Below are 14,786 nucleotides of genomic sequence, written 5' to 3' on the forward strand. Positions count from 1 at the left end.
TTCGTGACAAATAACAGCAAAACTCCACACGGATACAGAACAAGACAAAATAGAAGTCAGGGGAAGCATGAGAAATCAGGTAACGAGTTTGAGTGGGAGACGTAATCTTGTCTGATGAGAGAAACACCCAAAACGTTCCCAGGACGGCCCGTGAGGCAGGACTCGGGGGTGGGCTGTGGCAGGAGAGAACCTGGGCCTCTGGGCTTGTCACAGCCGTATTACACGTGTGCGGTTTTCAAAACGCTAAGGATGGAAAGAGGCAGAGGGATTTCGACCCATCGCCTTTTCAGGGTGTATCTTGTGAACTGCTTTTGCTCTGGGGTAAGAAGGAAACATGAGTGTCTGCTCCTGAGATCAGAAAGGTTTTTTTTTCTGGGGCACCTGGGCGGCTCAACCGGTTAAGCGTCTGACTTCGGCTCAGGTCACGATCTCGCGGTCCGTGAGTTCGAGCCCCGTGTCGGGCTCCGTGCTGACGGCTCAGAGCCTGGAGCCTGCTTCCGATTCTCACTTGAGTTTCTCTATTCTAAAATCAAAGCAACTTTGGCAAACATCTTCCGACATAAACGTGGCTTAGAGCAGCAAATCTTTCCCTCAGGTTAGAACATTTAGTTCCTGGGGGGGGGGGGGGGGGGAGGGGCACAGGTCTAAATTAATTCGTCCCGCAGGGCTGACCAGGAAACTATAGTTTCAAGTTCACGTCAGTCCAGGGCGTGTTAGTCAGAGATTTTTGTCCCAGTGAGCGATCGCGGGCATCGGCTTGGAATTCTTTTTCCCCCATCTAGAATTCTCACGGCCCCATTTTAAGGCAGTGACTTGCCCCAGTTGTTTCTGAGTTTAAAATGCAGATTCATGGGTCCACTCTAGAACAATGAAATCAAGATCTTTGGTAGGGGGTCCCAGGGCTCTGCATTTTAAACAAGTATCTTAGCAGGTCCTGAGTCCACGAAAATTTGAGATTTTTTTTTGACGCCTCTTTCTTTCTTTCATAAGCTGGAGGAGACCCCAAAATGTTTTCTGAGAGACATTTTGGCTCTAGCTTCTAGGCACCTGTATTTCACCCTCCGCTGAGATGGGATAGGGCACCAGCCCGCCATGTATGTGTCTGGATGGAATCCTAGTTCTCTTTTCCCTTTTAGTTCTTAAAAGCACAATAAACTTCTTTTTTATCAATAACACAGGTTCTTGAAGAGATTACAGCCTCATATTCTGCCTTGTTCAGTTTTATCAAAATCTTAGGACAAATAACGTGGGTGGTAGATTTCCCGAGAACAAGGGTCCACTCACTTTTGTAGCTATTCTAAAATGTACCCTTGAAATGTACCAGAGTAGCAGCGACTTGCCTGATTGGATTACATTGTTTTCTCCCCTTGTTTGGTTTTATTTTTGCTGCACTGTACCTTGGAGTTACACTATCAGCCTTACTTTGAACACTGTTACAAGCAACGACTGTAGGTTGTAGGAGATTTGTTACTATGACTATGGCAAGGGCCTTGGTGAGAACGTTTCCCATCGACTCAGCCCTCCCATCATGAGAACCCATGGGAGAATTGCTCAGGTCCCAATAGCAGACAGCACCGTCCTTCCAAAGAATAATTGTTTGTTTTCACCTAATGGACGTGATAAATACAATTACTGATTGTTTGTTCCTCTTTGCCTTGGTTTCTCTGAGAGATTTCACAATGAAATATCTTGTGACCTACTTTGAGCAAATGAACAGATATGCATTACTTTGTGCTGGTCTTAGCCCTGAACTTTACATTATTACATGTTTTCCTACATCATGCCTCCCAAACTACATATTGTGTCATTTGTATGGTATGTTTTTGTTTGTTTGTTTTTTAAATTTTTGTTTGTTTGTTTGTTTAGTTTTGAGACAGAGAGAGAGACAGAGCATGAACGGGGGAGGGTCAGAGAGAGAAGGAGACACAGAATGTGAAGCAGGCTCCAGGCTCTGAGCTGTCAGCACAGAGCCCGACCCGGGGCTCGAACTCACGGACTGAGAGATCATGACCTGAGCCGAAGATGGCTTAACCGACTGAGCCACCCAGGCGCCCCAGTATGGTATGTTTTTTAATAAGCAACGGCTAATCCTTTGTAAAGGGATTAGCCTTGTAGAGGGAGGGGTAGATGGAGACAAATCCGGATCTTCTCGATCCACATCTGATTTTCTCTATCAGTGTTTCCCTCTTTGCATCCCCTCCCCACCGAAACACACACTCAAAAAGGAAGAGGTCTATTTTTTTGAGTAACATAAAAGAGAGAAATAAAAATGCTATGATTTACAAGTAAATACAACTGTTTCTAAGAGTAGTTGGGGAGAGTAGCAGGGGAGGGGGGAGGGGGGAGGCAAATGAACGGAAAATGAGACAAAGGTAAAAGAAATGAAAAAGAAAGTATAAAGGAAGAAAAGGGCGTGTAAAGAAGTAAGGATCGTTGTCAGATTGGAACAACAGAAGTTCTGATTCCCTAGGCTGGCACAGAACATCAAATCTCTCAGTGAGGAAGCGAGGAAGCGTTTCAAGATCACCGCCCTTCACCCTCTCCCGCTGGTCCTACCACTTCGTAATCTGCCTCTGGGTAAATTTCAGCAGGTTTGGTGAGTCGTCACCATTTCGCCCCAGCAGGTTTCAAAGACATAAGAAGGAAAGAAGAAGAAGAAAAAAAAAAAAAAAGAGTTTAAACTAAAGTGCTTTGTGGTAATTTGCCAATAAATTTCACGTTAAAAAAAAAAAAAATCTGTCCTTCTCTTGGGTTCAAACGTGTGTTGTCATTCTCACACACGAGGGCACTGTTTCTACAGTTTACATTCCTGTGGGGCCCCGATCCTGGAACTCCCAGCTGGGGGCGTGGAGAGAAAAGGGGTTGCCTGTGTGTTCTAGGCTCACCAGGTTTTCCAGGATGGGTGGGACACGTTCCAATGCACGAATGAACAGTGTCAAGGGCTCCAGGGCCCGCAGGCCAGCCTTCTGCTGCTGGCTGGAACTTCCTGAAGATCAGAACCAATGAACTGCGTGTCATTTTTCCGTGCAGCAACAGAATTAGGGTATCAAAACACCGCCTTTGGAGTCTGACCTAGAATCGAAGATGTACGGAGCAAGTTAAACTCTTCGTAGCCTAAAACGGAAGTATAATCTCCTAGCACCGTGGGGAGGACGAAACGCGATGGCTGATCTACCTAAAGCGTGCAAAAGAGCACGTGACACATGAGAGGGACTTCTACTTAAGTAGAAGCCAGCACCATTTGTCCCTTAGCAGTACTGACACATAGTGGTGCTCAGTACGCGTTTGAGTGAATGAGTGAATAACCGGAGTGTGTAGAATTAAAAAGATTTTACTGGATGACGAAAACTAGCACTTTCAGGCTTTTCCAGTGTGGAGTCGGCTTGCCGACTCACCCGAGGACAAAGTAACCAGTCCAGTAAGTGGTGAGCACTCTATAGCTGTCATCTTTCCTACTCCTCGTTTGACTGGCAGGAAAAACGGGGATCCGAGCGGGGAGAGATGATGTGCCCAAGGTTTCAGAGCTGATTAGTGAATCCAGACAGGACCCCAGGACTCCTGAGTCCTAGCACAAAGCTTAACCCTTAGGGAGCCACCACACAAGCTGGGACCTGAAGGGTGGAGGGAATGAGGGCCAGGAGCATCTTTTTAAATATATATATATTGACGTTTATCTATTTTTGAGAGACAGAGTGTGAGCGAGGGAGGGGCAGAGAGAGAGGGGGACACAGAATCGGAAGCAGGCTCCAGGCCCTGAGCTGTCAGCACAGAGCCAGACGTGGGGCTCAAACTCACAAACCATGAGATCATGACCTGAGCCGAAGTCGGACGCTTGGACACTCAACCGACTGAGCCACCCAGGCGCCCCAAGGTGCTGGGAGCATCTTAATGGACTGATCCTAGAAAACAAAAGACTTTTGGTTTGACAGTGCTGGGGAGAGGCACCCTTACCCAGCAGTGACCCCACCCGGGTGTGGAAAGAGCTAGAACCACAAGAGAGGCTCTCACTTGCTCTGGGGCCACCCATGGTTGGCCTCTAATCTGAGGGATCTGCAGGGAGAGCTCTCACTTCCTCAAATGTGTTTCTTCCTGTGTCACAAGGAGCCTTGGGTCACCTCCTTCCTTTGTGCAATGAGGTCCAAAGAGCAGTTTCTGCCTCTGTTTCTCTTCTTCCTTGTTACCACTTTCTGTAGCTTTTCCAGACCCGGCTCTCAGGCTGCAGCCTTGCTCCAGCCCCAGTTGACTTTCTCTATGAGAAGCTTCCCCCCCCCCACCCCCAGCTTCCTGACCTCCACAGAATAACAGAATGACTCATGACATGAGCCCTGAGGTCCCTCCCTTCGCCTAGGTAAAGCGGGCTGTCCTGAGCAGTCCCAGCCCTGTACTTTTGATTCACCAGCAGGAAGCAATAAAAGGAACTTTCCACGTGCCTGCTGTAACCATACTTCCCAAATTCAAGAGCAGGACTCATTACCCGACCAGGCACGTGCCTTTCTAAGGACTTCCAAGCAAAAGACGTGGAATTGGGCCATGCCATAAAATCCGGGATGGATGGCTGCCGTGCCCGTACCTCATGGGAAATTCTCTCCCAGGGGGATGTCTGCCGAAAGTGCCATCTGCTTTTGCCACAGATTCAAGACTGAGTGCGGCTCAGACACCAGACACGGTGGGCCATTGGTGAACTCCTGCTCGGGTCCTACCAGGAATCCAGGAATCTGAACAACTGTGTCCCGAAAACTTCTCTCCTTGATTTCACGTGCTGGTCGTAGCTACATAAAAACCTTAGTCCCATGAAGACTTTGCAAGTCTTGCAAGACTTTGCAAGACTTTCACCTTCAACTCTTGGAATGCAGCTATGATTTCTTTTTTTTTTTTTTTTTTTTTCTGAGAGAGAGAGAGAGAGAGAGAGAGAGAGAGCTGGGGAGAGGGGCAGAGGGAGAGAGAGAGAATCCTTAAACAGGCTCTATGCCCCAACTGTGATTCTTTAAAAATATCAATCCAACAACCTAAGCGTATCCAGGAAATACTCTAATGACCCGTTTCACGTGTCAGGTACTGTGCTGCGCACTGTCAGAGATAAAATGGTGGAAAATGCCATTAACTCGAACTCTCTCGGGTCCCTGCAGTTGAGCATCTGACTCGTGATTTCAGCTCAGGTCATGATCTCACGGTTTGTGAGTTCGCGCTCCGCGTCGGGCTCTGTGCTGACAGCTCAGAGCCTGGAGCCTGCCCCGGATTCTGCGTCTCCCTCTCTCTCTGCCCCTCCCCTGCTTGCATTCTCTCTCTCTCTCAAAAATAAATAAACATTTTTTTAATTAAAAAAAAAAAGGCCACGACAACAGAAAACAACCTCTGGGTGTCCCAGGGCAATAGCTTCTGCTTTTCAGGCGACCGTCACCTGCTCTAGGCTCTCGGAGACATTAGTTTGAGTCTCCCAACATCCCAGTGAGATGGGCAGACTAACTTACCACTACCTAATTGCACAGAGGGGAGGACTGAGGTTCAGAGAGGTGCCAAAACTTGCCAAGATCACGCTGAAGGGGCAGAGCTTTGGCTCCGAACGAGACAATCTGCCTCTGAATCCAGACCTTTTAAAGAAAACGTAAATGGCCTCTTCAATCCACGCCAGAGCTTCCTAGAGTCGTTGTGGTAGCAGTTGTCCGTTCTCCCCAATATCTATCCTCTTTTTCTTTTTTTTTTTTTTTAATTTTTTTTTTCTTCAACGTTTTTTATTTATTTTTGGGACAGAGAGAGACAGAGCATGAACGGGGGAGGGGCAGAGAGAGAGGGAGACACAGAATCGGAAACAGGCTCCGAGCCATCAGCCCAGAGCCTGATGCGGGGCTCGAACTCACGGACCGCGAGATCGTGACCTGGCTGAAGTCGGACGCTTAACCGACTGCGCCACCCAGGCGCCCCCTCTATCCTCTTTTTCTATAGCAATAGAGGTCCTTACTGCACAGTAGCAACTCAGCGAAAGACTGGAGTTCCCAATTTTCCTTGCGGCTGCAATTGCCCGTGTCATTCTGTTTGGGCCAACGTGAAAGATAAGCAGAAGCGAGACGTTCACTCTTCCCGGTCGGCCCCTTAAAACACAAGCCTGTGGTCTCCTTCCTGGCGGCGGGGATATGGAATGTGATGGAAGGTCTGAGAAAGCCGTTTTGGAGTCTGAACTTGTCACCTGAAATTTCATGTGAGCGGGAAATAACTTAGTCTGAGTCCCTGCATTTCGTTATGTCTGTTACAGCAGCCTAACATTTACTCTAAAGAATCCCCCACATCCCTACTGTCTTCTGTCTCACTGGCCCACCTCGGAAAAGTATGCAGGCATCCGTCAGCCCACACCAAGGGGTTCTAGACTTTGATAAGCAGAGAGAGGGCCCAGAGTGATGCTGGCACAGTCCAGAGGTCTTTTTTACGAGCAGGGTGGATCCGGGATACCTGGAGGGAAGAGAGCCTTGTGGCATTCGGGAAACACAACCATGAGGGCCATTATTTGGCTGATGTGCTGAAACCATGATTAGAGCCTCTGGGCTCTTGGGGCCAGAGGGGCCTGGGCAAGAACGGCTGCTTGGTTTGAGTTCAGGCGCCCCAGTTCCAGTGGCTCCAATCTCCACCAAGAAACCTGTGAAAGGCCTCTCTCTGTGTTGGACTGACACCAGCCCGAACCACTACCAAGTATCAGGAGAAGCTTTCTAAACAAATCAGGAACAATTCGACATTGCGCAAGTGGGTAGATCGCCGTCTGTGTCCGAATCCCACAGCGAGCCTTCTTGGACATCTGCTGACAGTCCCTGGGGAGAGGAGCTGCTCCCCTGGGAGATCAATGCTTTAACCCCACCTCCAGCCAAGTTCTCGGCCCTCACCTGCCCCCATGTCGCTCTTCTTGGCCAGTGGGGCCAGGAGAACCTTGGAAGATGAGCTCCAGTCCCACTTGCCCATCCCTTATCAGGGGCTTGTCTGTCTTCTGTCTAGTACAGTCAAGCGAAGGTTCATAAGCACCCCAGGACATCTTCTTCCCCATCCAGACAGTGACGGGGGCTCCAGGCCCATAGGGTTTGAGTCAGACCAGCCCACCCCAGCCCAGCTCTCCCTACTCTCCTGGAATGTCCCAGAGTATGTATTTAAGTTTTATGTAGAATGGGGATAAAAAAAATTATTTTACAGTCATGTGTTTATTTTATTTTATTTTTTTTTCAAACATTTATTTCTTTTTGGGACAGAGAGAGACAGAGCATGAACGGGCGAGGGGCAGAGAGAGAGGGAGACACAGAATCGGAAACAGGCTCCAGGCTCTGAGCCATCAGCCCAGAGCCCGACGCGGGGCTCGAACTCACGGACCGCGAGATCATGACCTGGCTGAAGTCAGACGCTTAACCGACTGCGCCACCCAGGCGCCCCTTATGTGTTTATTTTAAATCGTACAGAAAAGGGGCGCCTGGGTGGCTCAGTCGGTGAAGCGTCCAACTTTGGCTCAGGTCATGATCTCGCGGTTTGTGAGTTCGGGCCCTGAGTCGGGCTCTGTGCTGACAGCTCAGAGCCTCGAGCCTGCTTCTGATTCTCTGTCTCCCTCTCTCTCTGCCCCTCCCCTGCTCGTGTTCTCTCTCCCAAAAGTAAATAAACATTTTTAAAATGGTACAGAAAAAAAACACCTAGCATGCTAAACTTAGGCTTTCATGGATATGATCACTTAGGACAACGCTAATTTAGAAGTGAGCAAATTTAACATAGATCTAATAACGCACCAGATAAATGATGGTACAGGTGGCTCGTGCCCCTGAAATAAACACAATGCTGGAAAAGTGCTCTTCGCTAGGCTTGTCCTCCATCTGACAAGGAAAACTATGATGGCTCAGTGGCCCCAAACACTCTTCCTAACTAACAAGTGCAGTCTCTGTCCAGGAGGATTATCTACCTGGGAAATCGAATCAAGATCGCAGTGGTTTAAGCAAATCAGATTTGCATTTGAGGGACATGATTCCGAAGTAGACTCGTCAGATAAAATCCAGGACACCCGGCGCAATCTGAACGTTAGATGAATTATTGCACAGGACACGTTTACACTAAAAATTACTCACCGATGACCTGCAATTCGAATTTATCCGGACATCGGCCCTGTATTTTTGGCCAGTAAGTCCGGCAACCCTGATCTGAAAGTTGAAGTTCTTCCCAGCAGCTCCGGCGTCCCCCCTGCATGCCAGTCCTAGCTAATCAGTAAGATATCTGTCACGTCTCTCAAATCCTCCCCTCGGTTCCACTTTAGGTCTTTATGCTGTCTCAGCTGGCGTGGCCAGGGCCTCCTGATTTGTTTCCCTGTCTGCAAACACATTGCCTCGAACTCTATCTGCGGCCGGAATATCGTCCCCAAATGCAGTTCTGAGCCCTGCAGAACAGCCTCTGCTGCGTTGCCCCTTCTCCTTCCAAAGTCGACGCCCCTGAGGGTGTCCAGATCCCGCCCCCACCCTTGTCCTCCGTCCCCGCCACACAGGAGGCTTTGCCCTGCCTGTAGTGCACCTGTTCGTGTACCCTCTGGTTTGCTTCTGCTCACCCGCCCCCCCCATCTGGAGAGATCCGCTTCGGGTCTTCGTCGTTAATCCCAATGTCTCCTCCTCGGCGAAATCGAGGCAGCACCTCTGCTCTCTCTGCCCCCCCGTCAGAGGGCATCCGGAGGGCACCGGCCACCCGTCTAACGCAGGTGTGCAGCAGGGCACCTGAGAGGAGGGGCCGGAGTGGGGTCTTGACGACAGCAGGCACCGCCTGGGGACCCTCAAGGCACTAGGAGGTTAAAAGGAGGGAAAAGGGACAAGAGAAAGAGGAGAAGAAGCGTAGACGCGTCGCTTCTCCCTCCTCCTCTTCTATCAGAGTCACAACAGGGCCTGCACACAACTGTGTGCACACGATCTTAGTGAATCCACAGGCTCCCTACAGGCTCACACCCCCAGTTCTCAGATGCGGAACAGGAGGCAAGACACGTTGCATGATCGGCCCCCCCAACACGTAACTAGTCAGAGAAATAGCCAGACTTAGAGCCCAAGTCTTCTTTCCATAGGTCGGTAGTGAGTACTATTTACCCAACTCTGCCACCCAGTCCCCTGCCCCAGCCCCCCCTCCCCCAACCCCTCACTGTCCCAGAAGGAGGGCCGGGACAACAAATCATTTCTTCTTTGAAGGCCGCGTGCTCGTTAGTCTGTAACATGACATCTTCATTTGGCTTGGGGTATTGAATTGGCGAGGATTGGGAATTTGCCATGAATGTTTTCGGGAAGAAAAAGAAAAAGAAAAAACAGAGAATTCTTTAATGGCTACTGAGGCAAACAGCTGGGAAAGCCGGGCTGACGTATTTTGCAAGAGGGAAAAAGCAGGATGGAAGTCTGGGGTAGAACTGGAACCCTTTCCCTGACCCTGGACTCCAGAACATTCCAGGCAGCATTTTCACTCAGAAGGGACTTGATTGCAGAATCAGGAGCTCGGGTGTTTTTAGACCCTAAAATTATCTTAAGTTACACCATCACGTAGGTCTCTCTTGGAACTTCCAAATGCTTCAAAGGTTTTTGCTTTTTTTTTCTTTTCCTTTTCCTGTTTTTAAAATTGAGTTGTATACAGCCTAGAATGCACAAAACGCACACGATCTTAAACGTCCGGGTCAATGGGTTCTTACACAGGCACACCCTGGCCCTCAGATCACGATGTAAGACCTTTCCATCACCTTGAGAGGGTCCCTCTGCCCCTCCCCAGTCAATACCAGTACCCGGGAACGGCTACTATTCTGGCTTCCGTCGCCCTCCATTAGCGGTGTCTGCGCTCAAACACCACGGCAGAGATTCCTCTGTGTCCGGTTCTCAGCATTAGGTGTTTGAAATTCGTCTGTGTCTGTGCGTGTGTGTCAGTGGTTTCCTTTCGGTGCCGCGTAACATTTTGTGGTATGAATGACATACACTGTTAGTTGATCGGTTTCTTGCATACTTGGGGTGTTTCTAGCTTTGTACTATCGTGAATCGATCCGACGTGAACATTCGCGTACCTGTCTTTCACAGATCTGGCCACTCCCTTCCCTCGGGAGTTTACCTAGGTGTGGGTGGCTCGGTCACGGAGCTGACTCTCGAAGTGTTGAGAAAATGAATGAAGTGACTCTGCCCCTAACCACGTGAAGCAGACGGTCCTGAAGCAAACCCGTAAAGTAGATAAAGACGCATTTATTGATCTCAAAGTTTTCAGTACTGCTTCCCCCTTCGACACCAAGACCCGTTTCAGATACCTAGTCCACTTGAGTCGGTTCACTGTCATTCCATTAGTGTGGAAATTTGTAAGGGTACACAAACACCCGGAGAGAATTCCCACGTGTCACACTCAGTTTCTTTTTTTTTTTTTAATTTTTTTTAATGTTTATTTATTTTTGAGACAGAGAGAGACAGAGCATGAACAGGGGAGGGGCAGAGAGAGAGGGAGACACAGAATCTGAAACAGGCTCCAGGCTCTGAGCTGTCAGCACGGAGCTCGACGCGGGGCTCGAACTCACGGACCATGAGATCGTGACCTGAGCCAAAGTCGGACGCTCAACCGACTGAGCCACCCAGGCGCCCCTGTCACACTCAGTTTCAACAGCGGTTGGTGTATTCCCAATCCTGCCTTATCTATTCCCTTAACCATGTTTTTTTCTGGAATGCTTTAAGGCGAATCTTGGACCTCACGTAAGTTTAGCCGTGAATTCTTCGGTATATATACTTCTGGCATGTAATACCTTTTGTATTTCACATCACTATCACACGTGAGAAAAGGAACATAGATTTCTGCATATCATCTGTGTTCAAACTTTCCCGACTCTCTCAAAACCATTGGTGTGTTTGAATCACGATCCAATGAGATTCTGCGCATGGCATTTTTGATACTTCTCTTCAGTCTCTCTCAATTTAGAACAGTTCCTTCTTTCCTTTTCTTTTTTACGATGTCATTTATTTGTAGAAGAAACCAGTTCATCTGATCTATAGAAATTCCTCTTCCAGGTTTTGCTGATTAAAATCCTCATGGGCCGTACATGAACCATACGCTCTATTTCCTGTAAACTGGATGTTCGAGCTGGACCACGATTGGAGCCTGGTTGAATTTTTAATTTCTTTCCTTTTGCAAATGTCTCATCGTAGGCGGCCCCGTGTGCTCCCTGTCGCATCGGATCAGGAGGCACATGACCTCTTGTTTCCTACTTTGAAAGATGCTGAGATTTATCACGTGTCTCCCTTCCCCGTCCACTCCTTCCAAGGCTTTGCTGGCCTCCTGCTCTGCCTGAACACCGCACTGGCCGACCCACAGACCCTCAGTGTAACGACCACCCCGCACTTTATCCCCTCGCCTGGCGCTTCAGTCTGTGGCCTTCGCACTTCATCTCACGGCCCAATCAGAGACTGAGATCATGTGCAAAGCCAAAGGGCCTCTCCGATCACCACCGTCAGCCCCGTGGTGGTCTATGGTCCTAGAATCTCCACGTCAGGAACTCCCTTGAAAGTCAGGCAGTTCAACTCTATCAAAACGTGGGTGCTCTATGACATCTCCATAAGTGATTGCCTGAGACTGACTTCTCAGTTCACCGGCGTTCCCTCCCTCTCACAAGAGACCACAGTTGGAAGCCGAGTTGTTATAAAGGTGCTCTCCTTGTTGGTGCCCATACATGCTGTTTTAGAAATTTTTACTCAGTTAGTCGTGGGCCTGGTCTTTGACACAAACCCACAGGTGCGGCACCAGTGAAGGTAACTTTCGATTGGGCATATTCAAGCATTCATGCTTCTACTCCCCTCCCCCCCCACCTTGTATAGTTTTATTTGTGGTTAAAACAAAAAATATATATGATAAGATGTACCCTCGTAACCATTTTTAAGTGTACGTTCAGTGCTGTTAACTCTATTCACATTGTTGTGTAGCAGATCTCCAGAACTTTTTCATCTTGCAAAACCAGAAACTCTGTACCCATTTGAATAACGATCTCCTTCTCCCCTCCCCCCGCCCGTGGCAACCACCGTTCTACTTCCTGTTTCCGTGAATTGGACTACTCTACATCTCTCATATAAGTGGAGTCATATAGTATTTGTCTTTTTGCGATTGGCTTATTTCACTCGGCATAATGTCCTCAAGGCTCATACGTGTTGTAGCATGTGACAGATTTCCCTTATTTTTTAAGGCTGTAATATTCCACTGTGTGTGTGTGTGTGTGTGTGTGTGTGTGTGTGTGTGTCGCATTTTCTTTATGCATTCATTTGCCAATGGACATTCGGGCTGCTTTCACTACTATTGTGAATAATCTTCCAATAAACATAGGGGTGCAAGTATCTTTTGAGATCCTGCTTTAAATTCTTTTGGATATATATATATACCTAGAAGAGGGATTGCTGGATCTGAGGAAACTCTATACCATTTCACATAGTGGCCGCACCATTTTACATTCCCACCAGTGGTACACGAGGATTCCAGTTTCCCCACATCCTGGCCAATGCTTGTGGTTCTGTGTCTTGTGTTTTTTATAGTTGCTATCCTAATGAGTGTGAACGGATTATGTCATGTGATGGTAACCGAATTTCTCTAATGATTAGTCATGTTAAGCATCTCTTCGTATGCTTGTTGGCCATCTGTGTATCTGCTTCGAGAAATGTCTATTCAAGTCCTTTGCCTGTTTTTTAACTGCATTATTAGGGTTTTTGTCGTTGAGTTGTAGGAGCTTTTTGTTGTTGAATTGTAGTTCTTTATACGTTCTGGATACTAATCCCCTTATCAGACACATAATTTCCCCCCATTCCGTAGATTGCCTTTTCACTCTGTTGATTGTTCCCTTCAACAAGTAGAAGTTTTACAGTTTGATGTGGTCCCATTTTGTCTATTTTTGCTTTCGTTGCCTGTTCTTTTGGTGTCAGAGCCAATAAATCATTACCAAAGCCAAGGTCATGAAGATTTTCCCCTGTTTTTAATTCTAAGACTTTTGTAGTTTGAGGTTTTATGTTTATGTCTTTAATCCATTTTGAGTTAATTTTTTTTTAATTTTTTTTAACGTTTATTTATTTTTGAGACAGAGAGAGACAGAGCATGAACGGGGGAGGGGCAGAGAGAGAGGGAGACACAGAATCAGAAACAGGCTCCAGGCTCTGAGCCATCAGCCCAGAGCCTGACGCGGGGCTCGAACTCGCGGACCGCGAGATCGTGACCTGAGCTGAAGTCAGACGCTTAACCGGCTGAGCCACCCAGGCGCCCCTTGAGTTAATTTTTAAATACAGTGTAAGGCAAGGATCTAACTTCAATCTTTCACATGGTGAATATCCAGTTGTCCAAACACTGTGTCAGTTGAAGACGCTGTCCTTTCCCATTGTGTGGTCTTGGTGCTGTGTTGAACATCACTTGACTGTATGCACAAAGTTGATTTCGGGGTTCTCTGTTCTGTCCATCGGTCTGTGTGTCTGTCTTTATGCCAGTACCTGTTTTGGTTACTGCAGCATTTATGATTTCAATGCAGGAAGTGTGAGGCCTCCAACTTCGTTCTTGTTTTTCAAGATTTGGTGGGGGCGGGGGGAGGTGCAATTCAGGAGATTTGAGATTCCACATGAATTTTATGATTTTTTTTTCTATTTCTGAAAAAAAAAGCCATTGGGATTATAAAAGAAATTGTATTGAGTCTGTAGATAGCTTTGGGTAGTGTGGACATTTTAGCAATATTAAGTTTTCCAATGAACAAACACATAATGTCTTTCCATTTATTTGTGTCTTCTTTAGTTTCTCTTAGCAATGTTTTGTAGTTTTCAGTGTACAGGCATTTCACTCTGGTTAAGTTTACTCCTAAATATCTTATTTTTTAAATGCCATTGTAAATGGGATTGTTGTCTTAATTTCCTTCCTGGATTGTTCATTGTCAGTTCATTGTCAATAATCACAAATGATTTTCACGAGTAGATGTTGTATCCTAAAACTTTGCTGAGTTTGATTATTAGTTATAACAGTTTTTGTGTGTGTGTGGGGGGGGATCTTTAGGATTTTCTACGTATAAGATTATATCATCTGTGAACAAAGAGAATTTTATTTCTTCCTTTGCAATTTGGAAACCTTTTATTCCTTTTTCTTGCCTAATTACTCTGGCAAGCACTTCCAGTGGTAGGATTGGGCAAACCTGCCTTGTTCCTGATCTTCAGGTTTTTCATTGTTGAGTATGATGTTCACTGTGGGCTTTCCATAGTTTCATTTCTTAAATATAGGATTCTGATTCAAAATACTGATTTTGAAATATAAAATTTGGGCGGATACTAGCAGGCATTCGAAACGATAGCCCAGGATTGCCAACCGACGACAGATCTGTGTATGGGTTTTCTAGATGTGGGTTTACAGAGACATATGGGACCATACCTGTCTTATGAGCTATGTTAAGTTTCAAGTGATTGACAAAGCACCTCCAACCTATGTGACTATAAGTCATTTGCTGCCGCAGATACTCCTTTAAAACCAACCCTGGCGGGGTGTCTTGCTGACTCGGTAGGTTAAGCATCTGACCTCGGCTCAGGTCACGATCTCATGGTTCATGGGTTTGAGCCCCGCATCAGTCTCTGTGCTGACAGCTCAGAGCCTGGAGCTTGCTTCAGATTCTATATCCCCCTCTCTCTGCTCCTTCCCCACTCGTGCTCTGTCTCTTCCCAAAAATAAACATTAAAGATTTTTTTTAAATAAAAGCATCCTTGACAGCTTACATTTGTAAGGTTAATGGGCCAGCTACTCTCATGGATAGGGGACACTCTTCTTGGGTCTGTTGAAGCAGAAGAACTTGGAGA

Source organism: Felis catus, chromosome F1, assembly GCF_018350175.1.
Source record: "Felis catus isolate Fca126 chromosome F1, F.catus_Fca126_mat1.0, whole genome shotgun sequence".
Classification (NCBI taxonomy): Eukaryota; Metazoa; Chordata; class Mammalia; order Carnivora; family Felidae; genus Felis; species Felis catus.